Source organism: Nothobranchius furzeri, chromosome 5 (assembly GCF_043380555.1).
Source record: "Nothobranchius furzeri strain GRZ-AD chromosome 5, NfurGRZ-RIMD1, whole genome shotgun sequence".
NCBI classification, from domain to species: Eukaryota; Metazoa; Chordata; class Actinopteri; order Cyprinodontiformes; family Nothobranchiidae; genus Nothobranchius; species Nothobranchius furzeri.
This window is the reverse complement of record NC_091745.1, coordinates 9,520,886-9,540,888: the sequence shown is the minus strand read 5'-3', so window position 1 is coordinate 9,540,888 and position 20,003 is coordinate 9,520,886. Positions and strand designations below refer to the sequence as shown.

At 44.8% G+C, this 20,003-nt stretch overlaps 1 long non-coding RNA gene across 1 annotated transcript; it reads right to left on the bottom strand.

Moving 5' to 3' along the window:
- Positions 1 to 258: 258 nt before the first annotated feature.
- Positions 259 to 1,282, bottom strand: LOC107378522 (uncharacterized). Its single transcript, XR_008563098.2, has 2 exons — positions 785 to 1,282; positions 259 to 669 (listed from the first exon to the last, which is right to left on the bottom strand). It is a non-coding gene; the product is annotated as an uncharacterized lncRNA (long non-coding RNA).
- Between the last annotated feature and the right edge of the window lie 18,721 nt (positions 1,283 to 20,003).

Here is a 20,003-nt window from a genome sequence, read left to right as displayed (position 1 = left end):
ATTTCTAAAAAATAGGGTTTTTCAGGAGAAGTGCAGAGAAGCGCTCTGTGGGCAGACAGGAAAAAGAGCCTTTGATAAGATAAGAGAGCAAAAGGGGAAGCGTCTGTACTCTGCGAGTGCCAGAAGGAGAATGGGCACCCCCAGACAGCCTGGATCATAACAAATGGGGGCTCGTCCGGGATATGTTGATCCCTAATTTGTCATGTTGTGTGGTAGATGCCTAACCCACGACATACAGAATCAGTCCACGGAGTCAAAGAAGATCGCAAACAATAATTTATTAGAAAAGGAGAACAGAAGGAGCTGCTAGGAAGTCTAGCAGTATTCGGCAGAGAAGCGAGGTTCGGGTGTGGAGAATCCTGGAGGAACAGGGAGAGTTAGGTCTGGCACTCGGAAATCTGAATGTTGGATCTGATGGAACTTACAGGTTGGAGGTGAGACCTCGTGAGAGAAGGAGGAGTGACCGGTCTGGGGAGGGCAGGAGGCTTACTGGAGGCTGATGAGCTTGGAGTCCAAATGAGGAGGGAGCTGAGCATGAAGGATAATGGTGATCCAGGAGGGAGGGTGGGCAGCCTGGAGTGGGAAGACCAGAGGAGGACGCTGAGAGACGAGTGGACAGTGAAGAAACCAGGTTGGTAGCAGCAAACGAGGTGAACTGATAGGTGATATCTGCAGGAGGCAAAACAAGCAGTCAAAAACACAGAGATTTCAAAAATCAAAAATCCATAACCCAGAAATTCTCAAAATCAAAGCTTAGTTTGGATTTGGCTGTTAGGAGAAATACCCAAGTTGAGTTAATCATCCAGCGAAGTGAAGGCGTCTCTCAGGAGCTTAAATATCCCTGGCCAGCTAATCAGCAGATTACCTGCAGCCTCCCAACTTCCAGGCACGCCCACCTGCAGAGGAGAGATGAGACTCTACACCAATTAGTGTGTGAAAAAACCCCAGACCGTGACATAATTCTTCCTGGACACGTGCTCTTCCTCTGGGTGCTTATTTTTGGAATTTTTTTCCGGAAAAGTTCAGACGCTCCATCCCGTGTGCTCATTGGTGCGTGTTGTGGGTGTGGAATGTGGGAGGTGACACATCATCTCTGGATTTGAAACGGACTGAATTTTCTGTAGGGGGAGAAGACCGAGCGTTGCTCTCACTGCCACGAGGTGCAGTGGATCCAGAAGCCTAGATGTGTCACCCTTGGTAGCCCCACCTCCTGTCATCCCTGCTGATGTGGCTACACCTGTGGCAGATACTGGCTTGGCCACACCAAAAAGGAAGAGGTCAGAGCTTTTGAAAAACTCTTCCTCACTGTGAACTCTCTTCAACACCTAGACACTTTGCATCTGTGACTGTGAGCAGTCTGTCTGGAAGACTGGAGCACTGGTGAAGATAGCTGTCGCTGTTGGATATCATCGTTGTGAGGATACTGGACTCTGGGCGAGCAGTGGATTTATTTGACTAAAGGATGTGAGACTTCTTGAACCGGTATTGTGTACATCAGATCCAGAGTTGATTGTCACCTCCCAGCTCCTGCTTTGCACCTATACCATTGGCCTCAGAGCAGTTAATCATATGGTACAATCATTCCTGTAAACACCAATGAAGGCTGGGGAGACATCTCAGCTGTTAGATTAAGATGCTTAAAAGGCAAATGCATAGTGAGGAGTTTTGGTTTTTACCTAACACACTCTAGGGGGTGCTAAAAGCAAGCCAAAATGTCATATTATCCCTTTATGAATCAAAATAAGATAAAAAAAAAACAGATTTGCATGTTGACTTTCATTGCATTTGAGTCTTATTACAGCAACAATTACCACAACTTTGAAACATCTGAGGTCTAAACAAAAGACTGACACTTGAATTTCTCCTTTGACAGCGATAAGAAGTCACACAAATAATTTGATGTAACTGATTGAGAGTTGAATGGCAAATTATGCACTTCTAACAGCAAGTTGAGGGACTAAATTAAAAAAAGAAAGAATAAAGGTGCAAAGCGGAGTACTGCATCCCAGTTACTTCCTGCTTTTGTCCACCTGAGGTTTGCATATGCTTTTGATGAGGAGGGGATTATCAGGCAATGAGAAAAAAGATGAGATGAGTGAATCTGCTAGATTAATGTCCTGCCACAGCAGCCAAGGGAGAGATTAATTTCCTCTTTACCTCTATTTAAGAAGAAGCATCTCAGTGGCCATTTTCTTTAATGGAGAGAGACGGATCTGTTTTGATGGATGCAACACTTCAGATCACAGGTCTGATGAATTAAAAAAGCAATGTCAGCAAGCGAACTTAAGGCAAGTTCATCTTGGTTCCTCCGGCCCTGTGTTTATATTCTGGATTTTTCTTTTTTATTGGTGTCTGTGGATGTGCATGTGTTTGAGCAAGGGTGTGATTGATTGGCTCTGTGATTCCTTGTGCCACCTGGAAGAAAAAAAAGAGAGAAAACCCAAGTGCAGGCATGTGAAGAGATTGAAACATGTGAGTATGTAGTGGGTGTGTGGTGTGATATGCTTCTTGAGGTTTAATTTGATTAAATGAGAGTGCTGTCACTGTAACCAATGAGAAAGATGATCTTACTCCATCGACATAAATATACTGGACATCTCCTTTCTATAGGCTCCAATATCACGTTTTTTAGGCCAAATGGGAGGTTTTGACCGTGTCCCAGGTTCCGTCAAGCCCAGACAATTCCACAAAAGGGAAGAGAAGAGGAGCTGAGGGTGGGGCTGTAAGGCTGGGATCAACTGACGACACCCGGTTGAACTAGCTACAAGCTAACCCTGGCTAACCCAAAGCTAACGCGGAGGTGGGAGCTAAGCTAACGGAGGTAGCAACCTAGCTACAACCGGAGTTAACTGTGCACAGCACCAGAGCTTCTGAGTCAGAGATACGCCGGGCTGACCGCTGGGTAAAACCAGGTGGAACACAGAGGTAGGGCTGCAACAACGAATCGATAAATTCGATGAAAATCGATTACTAAAAGCGTTGGCAACGAATTGTGTCATCGATTCGTTGTGTTGCGCAACTCTTCCAAAAGCCCCCTCCCCTCCCGCCCGCCGTTGAGCGCAGACCGGTGGAGAGCCGGCAGGTGTTTGTAAGAGGAACAAGGCAGAAGCAGCGAGACCCCAAAAAAGTAAAAACTTCTAAAGTTTGGGAGCATTTTCAGTTAAAGCAGGCGAAGACATGCAACGTTTGTAGGTCAGACTTAGCATGGCACGGGAGTACTACGGTGATGATGCAGCATCTTAAACGCAAGCATGTCAGAATCATCAGCGAGGAAGGAGAGAGCTCGGTGTCCGGGTAAGTTAAAAACTTTTCAAAAGTGATTCACCCAAGCCCCGGATTATTACACAGGCTAGACATGCCCTAAGCTCGTTAATAAAAGTCTATAAAATTGTAAGCGCGACGCTATTAGATAGACGGGGGGGGGGGGGGGGGGGACTCGCGCCGCTGCGAACCGGTTCCGCCGTCACATTCCCGCAGAAACTGCACACCGGGGCCAGACTACTAACATGTGGCTTTACATCCACAATGTCCTCAGAAGCAAAAACGCTTTTAAAAGGGAGGGAGGAGTCCTAACTGTTGCTGCAGGTGTGTTGTGAGAGTGCAGTTATATACTGGTTAATATATTTTTGGGTTCAGTTGCTTTCATGTGGCCTGATGTGAGTCTATTTGGGATCATTGGAATGATCAGCAGCATTTCTTGATGTGACTTTATGGCAGTTGCCCAGGGCATCATTGCAAGGAGGATGGCATTCATTTACTTTTGTTTTATTTGGTATTTTTCAGTCATTTTTGGAAATAGTGATTAATTTTGATTAATTCACAGCCTATGTTTAATTACATTTAAAAATTAGTTGTTTGACATCCCCAATTATAATAAATGTCTACAGATGAGATCAAACAAAACAGATGAGAATTGCCCTTAAAGAGCAAGTCACCCCCAAATAAACTTTTTTTTGCTGATAATCTAAATAAACGAGTGTCTAATCGTGCTGCAGACACGTGTCGTCAATAATTTGGCACTTCAGTGCATCTTAGTTAAAATTTAAATATTCTGCCTAAAACTGGCAGTGTTGTGCCGTTGTCAGGTAAAAACTCTGCACTGTATTTTAATTTAAATCTGCCACCACTATTGGCTAAGAAGTATGCTATGATGTAAACTGGTACATTATGATGTCACAATGCTGTCGTGAGCCTGAGTGTGTTTGTATTTGTTAGCGGCTCCGCCCTCTCGGTCTGCCAGGCAACAGCATGTGTTGCATTTTTCAAACATGAAGCGGGAGTGGAGTTAGACTCTGGTAGGGGTTGACTTGCTCTTTAAGCTGTTTAACTTGGACCAAGCATTTTAGGTCACAGATAGGTGTAGCTTAGGGTCTCTGTCTATACACCTTATAAGACAATTTAGGTGATGGCATGTTGTTTTTCTGCTATTGAACTGTTTTCTAATAATGTTGTGTTTAATAAAGTGAAGGAAGGAGAAAAATAACGTCTCCCTAGCAGTTTTTAAAAATGTCCCTATGTAATCCGATTAATCGATTAATCGTGTCGAGACCCCATCCGATTAATCGATTATCCAAATAATTGTTTGTTGCAGCCCTACACAGAGGTCTCCGAGACCTCCACAAGCTGGCAGCTGCACAGCAGATAAGCGCCGCTGTGATCTGAGATGTGCAGAGCTGCCGCTGGAGAGAACCGGGTGGAAAGGTTTCCATCCCAGAGCTCCACAAGCCGGCAGCCCACGCATCAAACAGAAGCCGCGATCAGACAGAGATGCGCCGAGCTGCGGGGAGAAACAGCCAGCAGCACATCAAACAAAAGCCGCAAAGCCAGGGGAGAAACGGGTGGAAAACATCGGTCTCCCGAGAGCTCCACAAGCCGATAGTCAGAACCCAGCTCCACCAACATGTTATATTTCAACCCATTTTCTAAAATGCAGCATTATGTTAAATGCACTGGGTTTTACTCTATTACGTTTAAATTTCATGGTTAAACAGTACATGTTAACATCTAAGCTCCGCTCGGCAGTGACCTAAAATACATAAATATAATTTTACTTACCGAAAAAAATGAAGTGGAGACTCCTTGGACGCTCTATTAGTGCAATTAATGCCACAGCAAGTCATTTTGTCCAACAATTGCACAAAAAATATCCAAGCAAGAATACACAAACACAGAGACTCAAAATCCCGGAACAGTTTCCAAGCCAGACCGAGGCTCTACTGAGGCCTTTCCACGGAGCTAGCTCTGTGGTCACGTGGGTCTGAGGCGGCGGTCACGTGTGTTGGATGCCCATTAAGTATACAGAATTTTAGGCTTTTAATACACTTAAACAGAAGTGTGAGAAAAAAATTAATCCCCCTCAGAGTTGTCATGACTGTAAACTAGATAATTTAAACAAAAAACATGTTTTGGTACCAGGCTGTAAACATGTTTATTTCTGCTGTGAAATTGGTATTTTTAACATGGGAGTCAATGAGGATTTGCTCGCTTCTGACACCAGCCCCCAGCGGATGGGGGTGGAACTGCAATTTATTCCATTTCCGGTGTCGGTACAGGATCTGCTCGAGTGCAAGATCGGCTCGGGGTTCGACTGCAGATGACGTCAAAGTGCGGCAAACCCACTCGGACAAAATACACTACACATCTATACTGCTGGAAAGAATTTAGCAGTTTCATTATTAAAATAATGTTTCTTAAGACGGAAGTTTGTGTTTATGATGGTATTTGTAAAATAAAACACTATATTGTATTCATAATGTTGAACTCCTCTTTGAGCACATCCCTTGAAGGATCATAGGTATCAGCAACACCTGTGAAATTGTGTTTGCAGGAAAGAAGTGTCTCCCGTTTATTTTTTTTTTCTTGAACACGCTTTATTGACAGAGCACATAATACAAGTACAAATAAATAACAAGCGCAATGTCAGGGGGGTTCTATGGGAAAACAAAATGGTCTAACAAAGAATCACATGATATTGAACAGGAAACATAAGTTTATGGTTTTGACAGCTTTCAAATTTTGAGAATGTTGTATGTTTTTTTATATATTGTCTGGTTTCATTTAAAAAGCACTGAAAGGATGGTTTTGCATTAGAAAATTTCGACTTATGTATATGAAATTTAGCTAATAATATCAATAACTTAATCAAATAAAATGTGTTTGCCCTGTGCTTGGGGTACTGAAAGAAACCAAACAATATTTCCTCACAACAAAGAGAGAACTCAGAAAAGATTAAGGAAACAACAAAAAGGCAAAATTCTTGCCAGAAAAGATTTGTGTATGAGCATGACCAAAATAAATGAGAAATATCTTCCTTCACACAGTTACAAAATGTACAGTTAACATCAATTTCCTTTTTATAACATATAGTGTGTGTCCCGTTTATTTAAGTATTTTGTGTTTAGTTTTTGACGTCTTGTCCATGCGTAGTTCAGGTACGCTCATAGCTGCTAGCCAAAACTCTGGAGTTAAAAGTTTTCTGGCTTTACTAAAATACCTGTCTGTACTTATTTAATTGATGGTAGTTTTACTTTCTATTAGACTCCAAATGTAATAATTTGGCAAGTTTCTAATTCATAATTTGTAAGAATGTAATCTGTGATTTTAGCATTTGTATTCCTATGGGTTTTTCCACGTATATTAGCATTGCGCTAACCACTCACTGCCAAATTGCAGCCTTGGCGATTAGAAAATCTCCTTTTGTTACATCGCAATTTAATTGCACATGCAGTTAATCGTTCAGCCCTAATATACATGCAGCTCTAAAAGTGTATTTTCAAAGAGGTAATGATGGATTTCTTTGTCCATCTTTCCAACAGAAAAATTTGCCTGAACCAACGTAACGTGATAACGACGTAACGTGATTACGTAATTCCGTAAGGTTCATGTTCAGCCAATCAACTACTTTGACATCACCGGCAGTCGACAGACCCCGAGCCGATCTTGCACCCGAGCAGATCTTGTACCGACACCAGGTTTGCCTCAATTTTAGTGCTGAATTGTGGGGGCTTGTCTTACTCCCATTTCTGCAATATTAGGTAGAAAAAAAACAACACTATTTTTAGATCTTGCTCCCAGTGTCTGCTAATAGTTTGGGAGTCAGAGCGGAGAAGTTTGACATTCCTGGGAGCCTAATTGGAAATGTATAAAACAGAAGTCTAACAGAGGGAGAATTTCAGCATTTTATTAAAAATTGTTGACAAATGCACAAGTCCTACAGTAAATTACAAGAATGTCCCTTCGAGTTGGTCAAAATGAAGAACTGAATTTGAAGACTACAAGACTACAAGACTTGATTATTATTTTTTTTAATTATATACATCAATTAAAAAATCTAGCCTAGTAAGACTTTAGAAAATGATTAGCAGGTCAGATCTTATTTCACTCATTTTAAATTGATGTTGGGCTCTGTGGAAAGTAATGAACCTGCTGTAGAGGTTCAACAGCCTCAGTTTAGAGAAACATAGTTCTGTCTGAACAGATGAGATAACAACCAGTCACAATGAGGCCAGAATGTGTCATGAAACAATTCCAGTCTCAAAGGTTTCTTAGTAGTTTATACAAACGACACACACCTATTGCATACTGATACTTTTCATCTTTCTTTCCACCTTAGTTGTTCAATTTGAAATCTCTGGATTAGCACATTGTGCTTTTTCTTTGTTTTATTAGTTGTAGTTTGTTCTTTTTAATTGCTTTTATGTCATTTAACTATTTTGCCTGTGTAGTTTTATCATGTGCAGCATTTGGTCGGTTATTATGCCGTTTTAAATGCGCTGTAGAAATAAAGTGGTATGGTATGGTGTGATACTTCATAACCTTTACATTTCAATACATTTTCCTGTGAGAATTAGCTCTGGTGTATTCATGTATTCTATATATGCTACAAAAAACAACACATAGTCATGTAAAAATGTGAAAATTGTCATGAGGTATACGTTTGCAAAATGATGTTTGCAACAACTATTTCAAAACTTTTTAAAACCTAAGTCTAAAAATGACCTCATCTTGATTTGATCTGCCGAGCAATATTAAAGGTTTTCTTAAAATTGCATTTTGAAAGTTGACCAAACCAACCAAAACCATTTGGATACCATGAATGCATCATTTAAGGAGGTCTTGGTATCATAGAAAGCTAAAAAAGTATGAAGAAGAAGAATACCATCAATTACTGTCCAGGACCAATAACTTCCAGTTTGATCACAACAAAATGGAGCAAAACACAAGTTTATGCTGTTTTTAGACGTCTGGTATCTTTGGGTGTTTAAAGGTAATTCCTTGGTCACAGATGTTTCAACAAGCTGTTCAGCAGCTTCTTCTGTACATGTGATAAATAAAGCAGCAGTAAAAATAAAGATGGCAGACAGCAATAAAGTACACAGAGGCCAAGTGAGAGAATTTCTCATTCTCTCTATACTATGTGCTAGATACAATGTTTAGGCCAGAGTTTAAAGACAAAGTTCACTGAGAAACATTTGGTTACTCTCATAACCCTGGTTCTCTGAGTGAGAAGTCTCACTATGGGGTACCCCACGTGGATTCCTCACAAGCATTTATATCGTTATGCCAATCCTGATTGGCTGGTGACCGAAACACACATCACATACTGTTAGAAATGCCATGCCTCCTGAAGCACATGTCATTCAAGATAAACAGCACTTCTCACTTTGCCCAGCAAGAAAGGGTTGTCGGGTGAGAAATCTCACTCATGTAATTCAGAGAACTTCTCTTTCTTAATTTTCATTTGATGTCTCACTATAGGACATAGAGACTGCTGTAACGCCAGACAGCTTATCTAGCGATCACCAACGCTACAGGTGGACGTCCTGACCTGAGGACCCCCAGCCAGATTTGAGTGGGTCACAGCCTCGCACTCTGGCCATTCCTCCAGAGGATGGGACGAATGGCGCGGAAACTTCAGGCACCCAGCTGCACCGCTCGCCCCATGGAGCCGGCCTCCCGCTTCGGCTCCACCTCAGCGGGACCAGAGAGTTGGTGGCCAACGGTTTCGAAAGAGCCAGCAGACACCGTCTTGGCAGTCACAGTTGCAGGAACCTCGCCGAAAGCAACCACGAAAATGACTCGTTGGGGGGAATGTGTGTGCTTCTGACTGTAATAACTCTGTGAATGATTTTGGTTTTGAAATAAAACCCAAAAAACGTCACTTAGAGAGCACAATCCTACAGTTCTCTGCAGAATCCTCTGCCAAATCCTCACACATGTTCCCCACACCAAGCACTGCGACACATCTGCATGTTCCCGCAGTCAGTCACATTACATGGCCAGCTGTACGGGTGCGCGCCATTTGCGCACCGGCCCTAGCTTCCAGCCAGGCCCAACACATTCCGATTCCCCCACAACGTTGGGAGGGACAGGATGTCATGGCGCTGTCGCGACCACGCGTGGCGACACAGTGCGCGGCTCCATCCGCTGGCACTTTGTCGTCCCCGTGCACGGGCCCGGCTCCCACTTGTCCTTTGACTTTGGACTCCGTGGTGTGGATCAGCCTCTTCAAGCTGTTTCACACTCGCCCTTTCGAGCACAGCCCTCCATGGGTCGCTCCCAGTTCTCTGGTGCGAGCGACAGCGGTAAGGGCGCGAACCCAGTCCTCAGTTGTCGTTCACCTGACCTTGAACACGTGTCCGCTGTCGGAACGCGCGCAAGAATGGCGCTGCCTTTGTCTCATGAGCAAATGGATATCGGAGACCATTCATTACAGTCACACACTCCATTTTCAGTCCGCTCCTCCTCCCTTCAATGGGATCGTGGAGACGGCATTCACGTCACAGGAACAATCTCAGGCCCTGGAGCTGGAGCTATGGGAACTTCTGTCCAAGGACGCCATTTCCCAAGTCCCTCACGGACAATAGCTCTCAGGCTTCTACTCCCGCTACATCGTAGTACCAAAAAAGTCGGAGGAATGAGACCAATTCTCGAACTTTCCCTGTTCAACTGCTCCATAGCAGTGATGCATTTCCGCATGTTAACAATGAGGCAAGTCCTAGAATACGTGCACTCCGGGGACTGGTTCACGTCAATAGACCTGAAAGATGCATACTTCCACATCCCATCACTATGGAACCAGTTGCCACCCTCAGTTAGGCTGTCCCCATCTCTGCCAGTCTTCAAGAGTCGCCTAAAAACCCACCTCCTCCGCTTGGCATTTCCTGAACATGTTTGAATTTGGCCCTCTTTTATGTTGATTTTATCTCACAGTTTTCATTGGTTCACTTTTTCCCTTGTTTTACACATTTGTCTTATACTAGAATGTTTCACCTTTTTTGTAATTTGTAATCTGTAATTTGAATTGCTTTTATTTTCTGATTTATTCACTTTTTTTAACTCTGTACTGTACCATGTTCAGCGCCTTGGGCTTCCTGACAGGGTTGCGGAAGGCGCTTTATAAATAAAGCTTTGATTTGATTTGATTGATCCCAGTAATTCCCAAACACCGGAAGTTCCTGCACTTTACTTTCAAGGGAGTTCAATACCATTTCAATCGTCTCCCTTTCGGCTACTCGCTAGCCCCGCGCACCTTCTCCAAATGTCTGGAGACTGCTCTACAGCCATTGCGCACGGCAGGAATGAGGGTTTTATTTCACCTAGATGATCTGCTCCTATGCGCCCGGTCCAAGGACGAGGCGTCAGAGCAAACCAGGAAGTTAACAGAGCATCTGTCAACCCTGGGGTTTTCCATGAACTGGGAAAAGAGCTCCGTCCTTCCATCCCAGTCAATTGTGTTTCTCGGGGTGGAGCTGAACGCCTCCCTAATGAGAGCACATTTGTCTCCAGCGAGAGTGGCAGATCTCACCACGGTGATTCCCGCGTGCAACCATGCAAGATCGTGAAAGCCCCATTAGTCATGAAACTTCTGGGCATGATGGCTGCAGCCCATGCTGTGGTGTCGTTAGGTTTACTGCACACGAGACGCCTACAGTGTTGGTTCATCTGAAGAGACGTATGTTGAGGGTTCCCCCTTCAGTGGGCGGGGACCTCACTCACTGGGGAAATCCCTGCATCCTCTCACACGGGGTCCCCATCGGACGTCCTACGTCACACGTATCGGTGTTTACGGATGCGTCACTGTTGGGATGGGGGGGGGGGCACGTGCTTGTCCCATACGGTGGCAGATCGCTGGCCCTCCCACACGCACGAGCACATAAATGTGTTGGAGCTTATGACAGTAAGGAATGTGATTAGACACTTCGCTGCCCTTCTCGAGGGCCGTCATGTCGAAGTTCACACAGACAACCAGGTGGTGGCAGCCTACATAAATCGCCAAGGGGGAGTTCAATCTCTCCCTCTATTGCGCATAGCCACAGATTTACTGTGTTGGGCACATGTCCACATGCTGTCCATCAAAGCCACCTACATTCCGGGGGTCCTGAATGTGGCAGCAGACATCCTGTCGAGAGGGGGACCCCACAACTCCGACTGGCGTCTGCATCCCGCACTGGTATCACAGATATGGATCAAGTTTGGGGAACCCTCTGTGGATCTGTTCGCGGCTCGCGAAAATGCCCAGTGTCGCCTGTGGTTTTCCCTGAGTCCCCGGGACCACCCCCCACTCGGAGTGGACGCCTTCTCACACCAGCCCTGGCCTCAGACGCTCCTGTATGCGTTCCCGCCAGTCCCACTGATTACCCGCCTCCTGGACCGAGTTCGGTCAGAACAGCTCTCGGTAATTCTGGTAGCTCTCAGACGCTTGTCCGCGTCATGGTTTCCTGACCTGCAAGCGCTAGTGTCCGGCTCCCCGTGGAGGCTCCCTTGGAGGGCGGACACCCTTCTCCAGGCGGATGGGATAATCAAACATCCTCCAGAAATAGGCCAACGGCTGTGGGTCTGGCCGCTGAGTGGTCATGCTTAGAGGCTTCTGGTCTGCCGCATGATGTGGTGGCCACGATTCAGAGTGCGCGGGCGCCTTCTACCGTCACATCTTATGCTGCTAAATGGGCAGCTTTCCAGAAATGTCGCACAGAGCGGAATGTTCAAGCGCTCTCCTGCCAGCTGGCGGATGTCCAATCGTTTCTGCAGATGCTGATGGACAGGGGCCTCGCATTCAGCACTATTAAAACATGCTGCAGCTATCTCATCCTGTCACCAGGGTTTTGGTGATAGGTCTGTTTTCAATCATCCCCTCACAAAACGTTTTCTAAAAGGTGTCAGGAGGAACAGACCTGTGTCCCGCCCGCTATTTCCCCAGTGGGACCTAACGGTGGTTCTGTGTGGCTTATCTGAAGCCCCTTTTGAACCCTTGGACCAGGGCTCACTCAAGTTCCTGTCACTCAAAACTGCCTTGCTGCTGGCGCTGGCATCAGTCAAGAGAGTGAGCGACCTAACCGCCCTCTCAGTGGCTCCCGCATGCCTCAGGATCTGGGAAGATGGCGGGTCTGCTTTTTTATGCCCCAACCCAGCCTTTGTGCCCAAAAACATTAATACTTCCTTCAAATACAGGTCAATTTCATTGGCTGGACTTTTTCCTCCTCCCCATAATTCTGATGAGGAAGCGGCTTCCCATCTTCTCTGCCCGGTGTGCGCGCTTGCACGATATGTGTCACGCACTTCAGGGATTCGCCGCTCACAAAGCCTGTTTGTGCTCTACAGAGATTCTTCCCTTGGGCAAGCGCTGTCGACCCAGCGTCTTTCACACTGGCTGTGTGACGCCATTTCATTTGCTTACACATCATCAGGGCGGGATCCTCCTGAGACACTCAGGGCTCCCTAAGCCAGAGGGATTTCCTCTTCTATGGCGCTCCACGGTGGTGTGTCGATGGAAGACATTTGTCAGGCTGCTTCATGGGCTTCCCGATGTTCGTTTACTCATTATTATTTACGAGATGTGTCTTCAGGATCCATCACTCGTTCAGTGCTTGGACCTCAGCAGGCTGAGTGAAAGCATTATGGCACCTCATCAGCCCTGCTTGAATGAATTTCATCCTCTTGTGGATGACATTTTTAGTGGGGGGCCCCACTCTTCTCTCTGGTTGCCTCAGCCTTTTAAGCCCTGGGCTGAGGCCGAGCGACCCTCGCTAAAAGGAGACATGTTTGGTGTGTCCATTGGTTGAGCTAACCAGTGTGGCGTACACCCATCCAGCTGCGCATTATTCCAATAGCAGCTAGCTTAAGGGCTAAGACTAGACAAAATAGAACGTTGGTTATGTATTGTAACCCCAGATTTCATGAGTCTAGTCGCAGCCCTTAAGCCAATGGCCCCACTGCTTCTGTTAGGACTAAGAGCCATCGGAGGCAAACAGTGGAGTCGCTCCACTTATATACCCACAGGGGTGCCCACCATTGGTGGGCGTATATTTAAGCTCTTCATGATCGGCTGATGCTGAGATCACCCTTCCAATAGCAGCTAGCTTAAGGGCTGCGACACGACTCATAGAATCTGGGGTTACAATACGTAACCAACGTTCCTGAATATGGTGCACCAGTGCTTTGTTTCCCCAAATTCAAAATTCAAGGCATTCATTCCTACTAGAGACCACTGCAAAAGTATTAGTTTAACCAGCATTCCACACCTTAAAGCCTCAACAGTTGAGATATGAATTGTTCATAACTTTTCTACAGAAACCCACTTCAGAAGAGCTGAAACATCTCTTGTATCTCTTCATTCTTCATAAAACATCGTTGTGGTGATTGTATTTGTGATTATTACCCTTCCTCAGTCTGGTTAAGATTGCATTCTCTTCCTGTAGAAACCTACCACACTGTGCATGCTGAAGGTGAGGAAATAAGTCAAAGTGAGAACTAAGTTGGAGATTTCATATTCTGGTATTTATAATAACAAATACACAAAATCTAACTCAATGTAGTATACTCAATGTGGCCTTTTGTATGCTTTATTCTTGTTTTTATTCCATGTTTTATCATTTTTTATTTTTTATTAATCCATGTTTTAATTATTTTTATCATGTTGTCGTATTATTTTCATTCATTATGTGTTCCAGTTTTTTATGTGCTGTGTCCAGCGCCTTGGGGTTATAGAAGGCGCTTCAAAAATAAAGCATTGATTGACTCATTGATTGAATGATTAGTTGATTGGTTGACTGGCTGATTTATATGTTCCATCTTTCAGTTATTTTTAAAACATAGAAAAGGTTAATTTACCTGCAACGTTTCGTTTGCGGCTGCAATCATCATCAGGCTGACGCCGATGGTGGCGTCACTTCCTTTTATTGTTTATAACTAAACACAGCAAGAACACACAAAAGATGATTTATATGTTCATTATCATTTAGGAAGACTTCACTACTTCGCTTATTTTCTTGTACAGCACTCAGAAATGACGTTTCTGTGGATCGGTTCTGAATAAATCATTGATCTAGCATACAAAGCAATGCTAATTTAAGCCATGAACGTTGTGTTGGTTCATCTGTGCCTTTTTTAGACTATTATCTTCCAGTGTGAAATTCTCTGTGCTGGTGTCAGCACACCATTCAAGAATTGGGTCATTAGTTCACTGCCTTTATAAATCGTCCTCCTTATTATAGATGTAGAAAACTCAATACTTGGAAATACAGCCACTCACAAACAGTCCATCAAACCATCTCCTCATCGATTGTTTGACTCTCCTCTCATTCACCTGGGCTCAGACGGACTGACCCCAGCGTGTCAGTCAGTCATGAGTCAGATGCTTCACAATCCACCTCCTTACAGTCGCTTCCTGCGGCGAAGGCTCTGCTTAAATGTCAGAGTAAATGAGCTGGCTCGCCTGTGCCACCCCGTCATCAGGCCACTGTCTGCTACTTGTTTGTTGCAATTTTCCTCAAACACACACTCACACACACACCTCTTCTCCACCTCCATCATCCTAACTCCCCCGAGGCTTGGGGTCATTTGCTCACTTTAAGGTGTAATTAAAGGCCTGTTAATTATTTAGTAAGCCCTGGGGGGTGAGCCCATCCTCGGCCTTCAGTTTGATCAATTTGTAACTGGTTTTGAGTGTAAAAAAAGAGGCCGGCGGCCAAACCATTTCTCAACAAGTGTTTTCTCTCCATAGACCGAGCATGAGAGAAATATAATTTATTTCTAGTCCATACCGCTGTCTTCAGTGATTACTTTGCAGTTTTAATTATTTTTCTGCATAATTAACACATAATTCTGGTTTTCAAAACTTTTGGCAGTTATTTCTTTCAGTTATTACAATGCTGCACACACAGACCTTCTTATGTGACTGGGAACAAAGCCACAAAATTCTGAGCAACTACAGAGCAAATAAATATAGTGAAAATCTCTGTTAAACCAAATGAAAGTGCAGCAGCTTTTTTGTGCTAACTAGAGCTGTATGTACATTTTTTCAGGCATTTTGATCATTTTGATTCCATCATTTTGTAGAAGCATCAACAGCAGAGTGGTGAACTTTTGAAATTATCTACAGTAGGTGTGGTTTGTTTCAAATTACTCTGAAGATGAGCATTTTATCATCAGTGAGGTAAACTCACTTAGCGTAGCTCACTCAACTTATGCAACATAAGTTTATGAAGCCTCAGTGTTGTTTAAGTTCAGGTTGTGCTCCAAACATTATGCTAAACTACAAATTCAGAAGCATAAATGAGAAACTCAGTTGCACACGAATTATGGTTAATGATGAAAATAATAGAACTGTTTTATTAAAACCTGTAAAAAGATTTTAAAAAGAGAACATTTGGATGACGAATGACAACAATTAAGATATCAAGGAAGATAAAGAGAGCTCAGAAGCAAGTCTCACAGATGGAAAGCAAAGCATGTGACATTTCTTCCTCTTTAGGCTTTTCCCTTCCGTATCTAGTCATTTTCTCTCCCCTGGACATGTCCAAATCGCATATTTTGTGCCCAAAGGCTTTTGCATATTCGTAAGCTTCCTCTACTTTGCAATTATTGCAAGTTACCTTGTTGTCATGTCTCGTTCACCTTCCGCCTATCCGGGTCTGGGTTGCGGGGGCAGCATCCCAACTAGGGAGTTCCAGACCATCCTCTCCCCCGGCCACCTCCACCAGCTCCTCCAATAGGAACCCAATGCGTTCCTGGGCCAGTTCAGAGATCTACTTTATCCAACGTGTCCTGGGTCGACCAGAGGGCCTCCTGCTGGTAGAACATGTCTGAAACATCCTAACAAGATACCCAAACCACCTCAACTGACTCCTCTCGATATGAAGGAGCAGTGGCTCTACTCCGAGTCTCTTCCAAATGTCCAAGCTCCTCACCCTTTCCCTAAGGCTTAGCCCAGCCACCCTGCAGAGAAAACTTCTCGAACCCCCACCTTATCGTGGCGGAGAAGTTTGAGTACCCTAAGGATCCTATAAACTATGTTGGCTGGGGCACTTTGTGCCCTTGGTAGGGTCACCCATGACAAGGGTGAGACAAAGTGCGGTTCAGAAGACACTTCATGAAAGTGTTGGGGTTATTAGGAGCGAACAATTAGTAAGCTTCAACTTACTTTTGGATTCTTCAATAAATTCTGTAAATATGGGAATATTTACTGATTTATTAATTAATTAAGATATTCTTAGATATACGGGGCACCATTCCCCTTTTACCGGGGAAAAATTGAATCCAAAACTCTTATCAGTCTTTCTTGAAGTTCGTAGAATCCTTGGAGCAGAGACTTCTCTTCGACACAACAAAGCTACTGGAGACGAAAATCTGAATTTTATAACGTTTAATTAACAATTTGTCAAATGAATAAACAGTGGCATAAATGAATAATAACCATGTGATATAATAAAAGGATGTATATTCAAAATAATGTTCAAGGTGTTTGTGTGGTGTGTGTGAGTGAGTGTGTGTGTGTGTGAGAGATGAATGGGTCTTTGTTTCCCCAGAGTAGGTGGGGGAAAGTGAGCTGTGAGTGTGTGTGGGGCTCTTCCCCTCCCCTCGCATTCAACAGGAGACCTGGATGTGTAAAGTTTTCTACTTTCCCGAACACTTAGTGGCTTAGAATCACAGTAAAACTTAACTCAAACACTTCAAAAGTTAACAAACAACAAAAGGTCACTTGTAAATTATTTAATCTAAAAGGAGTCGGCAGCCTGGCCAGAGCTGACGACTAAAAGCGATGATCAATAAGCAGTTTATTCTTTCAAAATGACCCGAAGGACGAATTGGGAGCGAAAGAGGAAAACACGAAGCTACTTTTTAAGCAATAGCGCGGTTTTATTGCTTATTCTGGACTATAGAGGAAACGGGAGAAGAAAAGGAGAGAAAAAAATGAGTTTTCTGATCACCAGATGAGCAGCAAGGCGTCCCCCGCTGTTATGACTTGACGGTTCTCCGTTTTTCTCCGCAGTTTTCAGCGTCATCCGTCGGTTTGATGCTTTCTCCGTTGTTTGGCTCCACGTGTGTTTCTCCACGGCTGGACACAAAGAGAACGAAGTTTCTTTTGTGCTGAGTTTGACAACTTACAGCGTCTCTGAGAGCTGAATGGAGCTCCGCTCGTTCCCAGTCAGGTCCCGATGGAGTTAAGAGTGGTTTCCAGCGGTTGCGTGGCTCAACTTGGCACTTAGAGCTTCCGCGTGCTCAAGTTGACGGAGCGTTGACAAGCGTGTCCTTACCGCCAGGTATCCTGGGCAAAAGAACAAGGTTTCTTTGTCTCTGCTGAAGATTTATGGTCTTAGTTCGCGGGAAAAGCTCCACGGCTTCCCGCACATGCGCAGAACGTGTTTCTGGTACTAGGCGGTGACATCATCCCAATGCTTCCGTGTGCAAAGCATCATGGGAAATGAAGTTTCTTGGCGCTGATGTGGTTATTTGCTTTTCAGAGCAATTTAAGCACAGTCATTTTGGAGAAAATCACTGCATAGTAATTTCCTCATGAGGTCAGACCCTCAACAAAAGTAAGCTCAAAGAGCTGGAGTACCCGGCTCAGAGGGTTATCGGGGGTCTCATCCTGGAGCCAGGCCTGGGGTTGGGGCCCGTGGGTGAGTGCTTGGTGGCCGGGCTTTCGCCCATGGGGCCTGGCTGGGCGCAGCCCGGACCGGATACATGGGCTCATCCACCTGTGGACCCACTACCTGCAGGAGGATCATGAAGGCTCCGGTGCAATGTGGATCAGGTAGTAGATCAGGTAGCAGATCAAGGTGGGAGCTTTGGGCGGCCCGATCCCCAGACACAAAAACTGGCTGTTGTCATGAATCCTGAATCCTCTCTTCTTCCGGCACTCGCAGAGTACAGACGCTTCTGCTTTTGCTCCCTTATCTTTTTTCCCAAGGCTCTTCGTCCTGTCTGCCTACGGAGCACTTCTCTGCATTTCTTCTGGAAATCCCTATTTTTTAGAAATGGATTTAATTAATTGGTCATTCAATGTGATTGATAAGATTTTTTCCACGATGAGAACGGAGGAGGGGGCTCCCACTTGCCCGCAAGGGACACACGCAGCGGGATATGCGCTCGATTCCTGGAAGATGTGGAGGATCGTATGTCTCTCTCAGTTGTCCATTGAGGACGTTGAAGATATGTGGATATTTGGCCTGATGATCACTGGATTTCCTCTAATTGGAGTGGGAGAATATCTGGTTTTCTGGAAATTTGGGAAGACAGGAGCGATTGGAGGACCACGGGAAGCACCGCCCGGGCGGAGACCTCACAGACTAGGACGTTACTTGAGGTGAATCTTAAGCTGGACAATGTCCTAGCTGCGTTACCGATGTTAGTGCGCAAAATGGATGTCATCTCGGAGAGGGTCACCGGACGGTGTGGAGATGTTTAAAACCTAAATTGGCTTCACTGAAGGACTGGAATGACCAGTTACAGACTGAAGGCAGAGAGGAAAATTATCTCTGACTGACCCAAACAAAGTCTTGTTATCCAAATCTGATGCCAAGGCAGCCTTCAAGATGCCAACAACAACCCCCACGAAGGAAGGAATGCAGACAGATGCTGTGGAAAAACCCGACCCCCCCACCCCACCCCCTTCAGATTGTGGACTTCTGCCTAGCGAGGTCATCAACCTGCAGGGTCAATGTGCTCTGCTCTGTTCCTCCCAAGATCTCCCTCCCACCTGTGGTCTACAGTGGTTGAGCGCCGTACATGCCGTACATGGCTGCTCTCGCTGGGGGAAAGAGGATCCCAGCCCCCCCTGCCTTCCTATTGTGATGTTGTGTTGTGTCATCTGTTGCTTATCTGTTGAGATTTTTTTTTCGCAGAGCAAAGCTGCCCTCCTGGGGGGTGAGTAGCTGTGAAGTGCCTTTTTTTCCCCTCCTCCCGAATCCATTCCTCATGTTATCCTTTTTCTCTCTCTATTAAGGTAGCGCGACTCGATTGCGAATGACCACAGTCACCAATTCTTGTCATGTGTCCTGCCCAGTATGTCTGATCTCTGAATTGTGTGTACTGAAACTCTAATTTCCCTTCCCTGGGACAAATAAAGCTTTTCATTCATTTCATTTTTCATTTTCATTTCTTGTAAAATATAACCAAACTTTCAAGCATTTGTGCCATTTAGACACCATGTTTCCTGCTTCCGTAAGCTAAGCAGCGTGCGCGGTGATGTCATTCGTGGAGACTTGAATTGATAAGGGGAATCATTTGCAAAAGTGGCAAACGATTCCTAGGAATTGAAACAATGGTAACCGGTTCTCAACAAGAACTGTTTTTCGATTCCCAACCCTAATCCCATCCATCCTCCTCACTTCCAAATAGAACCTCAACATCTTTAGTTCTGCAACCTCCAGTTCTGCCTCCAGTCACACCATACAACATGACAAGATTGTGGACTGTGACACCATCCTAAAGTAATCTATAATATGCACAGCAAAATGTTGTCTTGTGAAATGTATTCACAATCCTGTCATAGGCCGAAGGATTTTGTTGGGTTTTGATTTTTGTTTAATTTTTGCGTTTTATTGTCGTCTCCCTGCACACCTGGCCCTAATTTGTCAGTCATCACACCCGTCCTGTGTCTGTTTCCCCCTCAGGTTCTGAGCATGCTGCTCGTGTCTCTCTGTAACTTTTTTATTCCTCCCGCTAAAGCCTCATTTAGACTTAGTGTGGAACAGATGCAGACCGTGTCCACGCAGCTTCTG